The sequence below is a fragment of the Fukomys damarensis genome, unplaced genomic scaffold, assembly GCF_012274545.1.
Source record: "Fukomys damarensis isolate Sample0158 unplaced genomic scaffold, DMR_v1.0_HiC HiC_scaffold_30, whole genome shotgun sequence".
NCBI classification, from domain to species: Eukaryota; Metazoa; Chordata; class Mammalia; order Rodentia; family Bathyergidae; genus Fukomys; species Fukomys damarensis.
In genome coordinates, this window is record NW_022900942.1 from 47,747,144 (window position 1) to 47,756,015 (window position 8,872).

Sequence of the window (8,872 nt, forward strand, 5' to 3'; positions counted from 1 at the left end):
GATCGCTACCTTTGTTCCACTACCCACTGCCAGAGGCTGCACACAAGAGCCAAGCACATCTTGTCAACATTCATTGCTATGGATTTCTACCAGATGAGCTTTTATTTAGCTTTTCATAGTTCTTTGACCAAATAGTTTGTGAGTTAAACAAATGAAAACGTCTTCACTTGTACTCCCAGGAAACACCTTGAATGTGCATTCAGGGCCCTTTATTTAGGGAAATACTATTATTCAGACACAGGTAGTACCTGGAGACACTTGCTAGAATGATCTGAGAAGCTGCAGGTGATCGCAGTTGCTTTCCTACTTTACAAAATTGCTCTGCATCTGAGATGCTACTTGGATCTTTGTCTTCTAGATGATTTTTTTTTTTCCTTCTTTGGCTCTGTATATTTGATTCCTAACTCAAATTATTCTTTTAAATTTTCTGAGTCCTGGTTATTAAAAAGTTTTGTGCCATTTTATTTACATTTAAGGGAACAACTTAACAGCTACAAAAATTTTGTTTTTGAATAAACACTGTTTTTGTATAAAGTACATATCTTGGGTGTGTGAAGATGCCAGACTAAAGTAAACAGCTTTAAATCCAATTTTTTATAGTTGTGTGACAGTATATATAGTAATTCTGACTACTGGGTGACTTGGGAGTAGGACCTCCCTATGTTCCTTAACTGCCATTTGTGACTATAACCATTTCAGCATATTTGTTATTTTGCCACATATCAACTTTTGACAATATTAAAATTTTAATTTCAGAGTAAATGGACAGCTGACCAAATAACAGAGTCAAGCCCATCAGGTTGAAATATAAGTGTGCTCATCAATGTTCAGTTCAAACACCTCAAGTGTTTTAGGTCTTGATAGCTATAAACATGGTAAGCTCAATCACATAAGGGGAAGCAATGCTGTCTCCATTTAATCCATTTAGCACCTTTAAAAATAAGCACACAGTTATGACTGATATAACTTGAACATTTTTATACTAAGGTGTTGGTGATAACTCCTGAGGGTGTAATTTATTAATACAAATGAATTCCTTATTCTCTGCTTGTTTGCAATGTTAGAAGTGATACTGTAGACACTGCTCCTACTTTGAAAACTGGATTCCAGGCCAGTGAATCAAACCCTCTGCAGAGGCCAAGGTACTCTAGTAACTTAATAACTACTGACTTACACCACCACCACCACCATTTCCTTACTGCTGTATGTTTGTGGCCTACAATGTTCTCTGTTATTTATCAAAATGTGATTGTTTTGTTTATGCCAAATATTAATTGCCAAGCTTGGAATGATCTAATGCAATTTTTAAAAGCATGACTACATTTACTTGAAGATAAATTCTTCTGAAAACCCAATTTGAAAAGCCACGATTATATAAATGACATGCTGCCATTCTTGATTGCTAGAACTTTTGTTAGCACTTTGGATGCAATTGAAACTGTGCTCTATTACATGTGCAAAGCTTAATAAATTCTGCATATCAGTAAAAAAATAATTACATTAAATGTAAATGATCCAAATAGATCAACTATAAGACTGGAAATGGCAGGTTGAATTTTGTAATCCTATTTCTGTGTACAAGAAATCTACTTCTAATATGACAATATATGTAGATTAAAAGTAAAAAGACAGGAAAAGATATACATGCCATGCAAATAGTAAGTAAACTAAAAGTGTGGCTATATTGTCAGATAAAGCAGATTACAGAAAAAAGAAAATTGCCAGAGATGGTAAAATTTAATACAGAAGACTCACTGCTATGAATCCATACAGATTACTGTCCCTTGCTTCAAACACGGTTATCCTGTTGTTTTGCCACTTTCTGAATCAGTTCTGAAAGTCCTCTTTTGTAGTTATGCTGTCATGGCTGCCTCCGTGTCCTAAATTAATTCAAAATGTTTACTTTCATGGTCATTTTAGTATTGTGGAAGAGTCAAAAGTTGCCTGGTGCCAGATCCAGTGAATAAGATGGATGAGAAAATACTGTGATGTTATTTCACAAAAATTTAGATAAATGTAAATTGTTTCAGAAAGTGGTAAAAAAATGGAACAAGTGTGTTCAAATTGAGAGGGAGTACTTTAAGGGGGACTAGTGGCAATGTGCCTTTCATTGTAGTTGATTTTTAAATTTAAATATTCACCATCTTTATGATCATACCTCATAAAACCATCTTATATGTTAATACATCAAACAATAGCACTGCCAAATCCATGAAGCAAAAACTGATGGAATGCAAAGTAAAATAAAAACAAATATATTTAGAAACTTCAACATCCCTCTCTACACAAGTCATAGAACAATTAAAAAATTAGTAAGACTATAAAAGAATTCATCGTCATCAACTAATAGAATTTCCTGACATTTATAGAACATGTCACTCAATATGCAGAGAACATTTGCCAAGATAGATCATATCCTGGATCATAAAAACAAACCTCAACAAATTTAAAATGATTAAAATCATACAGATCATGTTCTCTCACCATAATGAGTTCAGATTAAAAATCAAGGGCCAGGGATTTAGCTCAGTGGTTCTGCTGCCTGCTTTGCAAGCATAAGGTCCCAAGTTCAATCCCTGGTACCAAAAACAAAAACAAAGAACAGCAACAACAAAATTAGAAATCAATAACAGAAAAAATAGCAAAATCTCCAAATAGTGGAAACTAAACACACTACTAAATAATTCATGAGCCAAAGAAAAAACATCAAGGGAAATTAAAAATAAAATAAAACAACATTGAATTAAAAGGCAGTGAAAATATATAAAAATGTGGGAGAAAACTAAGGTGGAACTAAGAAGGAAATGCTTGTGTAAGAAAGTAGGAACATCTTAAATCAATAATGTTAACTCTCACCTTGAGAAATTAGACTAAAATAAACCCAAAGCAACAGAAGAAAGGAAATAATAGAAGTAAGGGCAGCAGAAAGGAATGAGAGGGGAAGGAGATGAAAATAATTAAGATGCATTGTGTGCAGGTACAAACTCCCCACAATAAATAGCCATTATGTATTGCAAACCTGTACTACTAAGAAATACACAACCAATAAAAAAACAATGGAATTGAAAACACAAAAGTAATATTTTTTAAAAATCAATGAACCAAATGGATTTGCTAAAAAGATCGATACTATGAACTTCCTACTTTCTTACACAAGAATTTCCTTCTTAGCCCCACCTTGATTTTCTTCTAGGAAGGTGACAAGTAAAGAAAAGAGAAAAGACAATTTGGCAATATCAAGAATGAATCTGCAGAGCGTCACGCTGTGCAAACATCAAACAGATTATACTAGAATACTACATACAACTCCTTACACAAAATCCCACAACTCAGATGAAGTAGACCATTTCCTCAAAAAGCACAATCCACCAAATTCTCCACTATGAAACACACCATTTAAATTGCCCTGAACTACTTAGACTTAAACTGTAGTTTAAAATGCTGTAAAGGAAATTTTCAGGTGCAGGTGGTTTAACTGGAGAATTCAACCAAACATTTGAAGAAGTCTAAGCTAATACAATATCTCCCTGAAAAGAGAATAGTAAGGAATATTTCCTCAAATCATTTCATAAAACCAGCCTTAACCTGCTGCCAAACCACACCATAATAGAAGGTAAACCATTCCTTACTGGTTCTACAATCCTGAGAGTGGGAAAAAAATCACCCAGGTTTGGGACCAGAAACCAAAACTGGATAACAGTTTCACCAGGCTAAAACCAAGATGTCAGTGTTCTTTTCTGGAGGTTTTAGAGAATAATCTGTTTTTCATGCCTTTTCCAGCTTTGGGGGCTGCCTGTGTTTCTCAGCTGGTGGCCTCCTTCTGTCTTCAAATACAGCAATGGCCAGTTGAGTCTGTTACATCATGTGTCTCTGCCCCTGACTCAGTTGCTTCTGTTTCACATTTAGGGACACACAATTTACACTGAGGCCACACAGACAATCCGGAATGTCTCCATGTCAAGTCAACTGGTTAGCAACGGATTTTTCTCTGCAATCTTAATTCCCTTTTGCCAACATATTCATAGATTTCAGAGATGAGGACATGATCTCTTTGGTGATCTCAATTCACCTCTGATCGTCAAGGGTCACTTGAATCTCATATGCATATCTTCATCCCAAAGTCTCAATCCATTAGAGCATCAAGCCCCAAATCTCATCTAAGTGTCACCCAATCCAAACCCCTAAATTTCATTGCTTAAATAAAAAACAAGTTATGTGCTTGTTATAGCCTGTCCTGGGCAAAATTACCCACCTGGTGACAGTGACAGCCAAGTAAGAGGTCCCTGAGAGCCGAGGCCAAGGAGCGTGGAGCAAGGGAGGACAGACCCTGGGGCAAGACGTCCAGGGCCTGAGACTGTGGTGCCACAGGCCTGGTACCATCCACTGCCTCCGAGTGACTTCTACTGATTTCTGTGACAACAGCCTTCTTGCAACTGAACGGATGACTTCATAGAGGACAGAAATCCGTGTGTAGTGCGTGTTCTCACAGGTTCCCGTATGCATCGAATACGGTGCTTGCTTTACAGAAAGGGGAGCACAGACCTCTGAATGGAAGGAAGCTCCGAGACGGGTGCTCTGCCCACCAACACCCTCGTCACCTCTTTCCACGTTTCCATAGCAACGGTGGGGAGAGAGGTCAGCATGCTGAGAGATCCCCGATGTGGCTTTACAGTTTTGTCCTGTATTTTTATAAGCACAGTCACTTTTTCCCCCACTCTCCTTTGTCCCCAAGTTCAGGGTCAAAATTCTAGCAAGAAATGAAATAGAATTTCTGTGAATCTCCAAACTCGCTGGACCACGGGTCCTGGCACTGCCGCCGCCTTGCTGCGGGGAAGCGTCAGTGGGGAGGTTGGGTGGGTGAGCCAACGGAAGAATCGGGGGAGAAAGGAAGAAGGGAGCTTGCTTACGGCAGTGGAGATGAACGTCAAGGGGCTTTGGATAACGGCCACGGCGGTGCAAGTGGTTCAGGAGTGGCTCTGCCCTCTCCGAGTCTTTTTTCTCTGGTCCCCGGCACTTCTGACTCGGCCTCTCGCCGCCTTGCTGTGCCACTCCGTGTCCGTGTATCTGAGTCCCAAATCCACACACCGTGACGGAGCAGCCTGCCCCCTCCCTCCCTCTTCCCTGATTCTCTCCTGCTCAGCCGCCCCTTCTTCAGCGTCTTCTCAGACTTCATGTCATTGACAGTTCACTATCCTGCCCCAATGTATTTTGTTTGTTTGTTTGTTTTATGTTTTTGTTTGGTTTTGACACAGGGTCTCACTGTGTAGCTCAGGCTAGCCTCGAACTTGCTGTGATCTTCCTGTCTCAGCCTCTTGAGTGCTGGGATCACAGGTGTGGGCCACCACACCCACCCCTCTAATGCACTTTTTGTCTTTTTTACATTTATTTCTGTTATTATTAGATCAACATCTGCCCTCTCTACTAGATTCCTCTGCAAGGCAGGGACCCTATGCCTGCTGGACTCTGTTCGGGAAATAATCTGTTAAAGAAACATCTGCATTGTCTCCCAAGCCCTGTGGAACCATCCTTGGTAAAGATCTCTGTAACCTCACCTTCATGTGCCCTATTCGATTCCTTGACCTAGCACAGGCTCAGTAACATCAGCTCCTCATTGACCCCCTCTCCTACATTCTTTTGGTTTCTCAAAGTCAATATATACCAAGCCAGGTCTTTGCTAGAACCTGACACATTAATTCAACAAAGACAAATTAAGTCCCGATTATAAGTCGAGCACAGAGTTACAGACTGATGAGACACCGCCTCTCATGGAGCTGTTCACTGTCTCGTGGTGGTGATGACATCACTCAGGGAGCTCGCAGAGGAGGTGACAGATGTCCTGGGCATTTTCCAGGCTTGGGGAGACTGCCAGATGGGGGAAGAGCATGGTCCAGGGCAGGAACTAAGAGTGCTCAGTTGGCTAGAAGGCTGAGACTACTGCCCCTTATTTTATTAAATGGAAAACTTCTAACATAGGTAGAAGGAAAATAATATAAAATCCACCTCCATGCGTCCATTATCCAGCTTCAACAGTAATCTCCTCCTGGTCAGTCTTGTTCTATGTAAACATCTACCCACCAAATCCCTGTAGTGTTATTGTGATGCAAATCCCAGTCACCGGATAATTTCATTTGTAAATACTTCAGTATCTTGAAAAGATAAAGTATATCTTTTTTTTCTAAAAAAAATTATCCATCTATATGCTGATTACTCAAAATGTTGTTTTCCCCTCAGTTCCAGGCTAGAACATGCACCTGTGCACCTGGTGTCAGAAGCAGCACAATCGCAATCATTGGCACTCGTTCCTCTGGCCAGATAACCTTGATTCCTCATTTGTCTCGGTCCACAATCCAATCAGTCCACCTACACTTTTAAATTTTATTTTATTTATCAGCAGTGGGGATTAAATCCAGGGCCTTTCACACAGTAGGCAAGTTCTCTACCACTGCAGCACACCCACAGCCTTACAAGTCTATTGGTTTTGTCTTCAAAATCCCTTGCTGCTACCCTGTCTCAAGCCCTCTCACTCACTGGATCCTTAAGACTTTCTTTTCCCTGGATGTCAGTCCCAGTAGAAGGTTCTCCAAACAGCAACTAGAATGACTTTTTAAAAGATTTAAGTCAGCTTATCCTCTCCTTGGCTCAAAAGCATCCTTCCCACCACACTCAAATTAAAATCCAAGTCTTCCCCATGACCTGTAAAGCCCACACCCTGTGACTCCTGCCTGCTTCTCAACCCTGTCTGGGGCCTCCTGGTCTCCTCATTATACGGAGCTATACACCCATAACAGCCTTCAAGCTTGCTGACCCTGGCCTTTCCCTCGCTGTTCCCCCACCCGGAACACTGTCCAGTCGATCCACAGCATGTTCTTTTATGTCTTTTGGGCTCTTGTCAAAGGTTCCTTTTTTAGGTGGGCGGCCCACCTGTTCTAGAACGGCCCTTCCCTTTGGTCACTCTGTCAGCTGCTTTAGTTTCTATCATGACACATGGCACTGTTGGCTTGCTTTTGTCTGTTCCCCTACCTCTATGGTGTTGGCTCCACAAGGCCAGGGAGTTAGGCATTCTGAGTTCTTGAGTGAGAGATGGCGTATATTTGGTGAGTAAAGAACAAATACAAGTAGGTGACAGCCATCTACAAACAAGGAGAGCAAACTATTGCTCTTGATGATATTTTTTGTCTCCGTTTCATGTACTAATGTGTTGATGGAAATTTCCTGGGCAGTTAAATAGTAATGGTGATCACAGGCATCCTTGTTTTGTTCTTGATTTAAAATAGCAAGGTCTCTAGGGTTTTACAGTTAAATATAATTTTAGTGGTTGGTTTGAAGTAAAGTTAAAGTAGAAGAATACTTCTGGAAAACTATGTTAAACAGATGTTTTTGCAACAAATAATGTTTTATCAAACATCTACTGCACCTGTGGCTGCTTGACTTTAAATCCTGCACTTTTCCAGCAGGCCAGACTGTTTCTTCTTACAGCTGACCCCTAATGTGGGCTTTCAAATGATTTGATAATGAACTGAGACTGTGACCCCGGCCTCATCCCAGCCCCCACAGGAAGTGCAGCACAATGTTGCCTGCTGCCTTGAAATCTAACAAAGGCCCAAAGCTGAAGAGTGGAAAGTCTTTCATGCCCAATCAGGCAAGTGCTCAGGTGGCAGGGGCACCTAGATAGGCACACAGGCCGACCTTTGCCATGCTCAGCGTCACAGTCAGACAAGGAGAGTGAGGGGTGCCAGCATCTCCTCCAAAACAATAAAAGGCTTTTTTTAAAAAAAGAAAATAGGTGGCAAAGGGGCCCACTCCCTAGGCATTGGCCTCCAAGGGTTGGCTCCTGCTCTACTCTGGAGGCGGGGTGCATGTAAGAACCAGGGGGCAGATTCCCCAGGGCCCTGTGCCCACCAAAAACACAAGGGAAGGAGAGAGCAAGGACAGTGCTCTGAATCGAACTCATGGTTAACTATCCAAAAGAAACAACTGAAAGTAGCTAACTCATTGTAGAATTGGGCCAAAAGTGTTAAGGAAGCTATTCCCAAATGGAGGGATTGAGGTCAGTTATAGGAGCGAGCAAAAACATTTCAGGGGAAATCTCCCAGAACCAACTCCACACTTAGTTGGCTGAGTGGGTTCCTGAACCACACCCCACCCCACTCCCAGGGCAAGTCCCCTGGGAAACCCTGGGCATCTAGGCCTCTGAGGAAATCACTGTCCATTGTCCCCCTCTCCACAGCCTTTAATTTGAGTCATTTGCTGTGAACTTAGCTCAAATACAGAGCCATTCCAATCATAGCTGCAGAGATGGTTTAGGTTGTCTTCCTGGCAGCTGCCCTGCAGCCCCTGACCTTGGAGCCTGGCCAGTGTCTCCTAATGAGCAAAGGCTCTTTCCTCCTCAGTGAGCTCTAGCTGAAAGAACTGCATTCCTGTTTAGGAGCACTAAGTAAACACAATGACCACCAAGACAGAAATGAGGAAATACCAACAAGCGGGAAGTAAAAGTGGGAAAAGAAGACAAAGGCAGGCTAAAGGCAACACACGCATTTCTAATGGAAAGTCCTGGAGAGTGGCGGGAGGAAGATAAGAAATGAAGCTTTGAGCTTCTAGCAGAGAGAAGCGAGGGATATCCCTCTCAGAGTTCCTTCAGCATTAGAGAAAGTATTCACAAGTTTTTCAGGAAAAGGGAGGCCGGAGGGAGTTACTAGTGCAGATCCCAGCAGAGAGGGCACTGGGTGGCACAGTGAACAGCAGCACCCTTGTGGTGTTCAGTGAGGTGGCGTTTCCAATCCCCTTCCATCCTACAGGAGTCAGCTAAACCTCTCTGAATATTCTCACCTCCCTCATCAGTGACTGCTACGTAATGGGAAGTGTCCCTAGCCAG

General features: G+C 41.7%; 1 long non-coding RNA gene across 1 annotated transcript; it reads left to right on the forward strand.

Annotated features, from left to right (window-relative positions):
- Positions 1-4,530: 4,530 nt before the first annotated feature.
- Positions 4,531-7,633, forward strand: LOC104871937. The gene is made up of 3 exons (XR_783005.2): positions 4,531-4,635; positions 5,402-5,530; positions 7,452-7,633. It is a non-coding gene; the product is annotated as an uncharacterized LOC104871937 (long non-coding RNA).
- Positions 7,634-8,872: the final 1,239 nt, after the last annotated feature.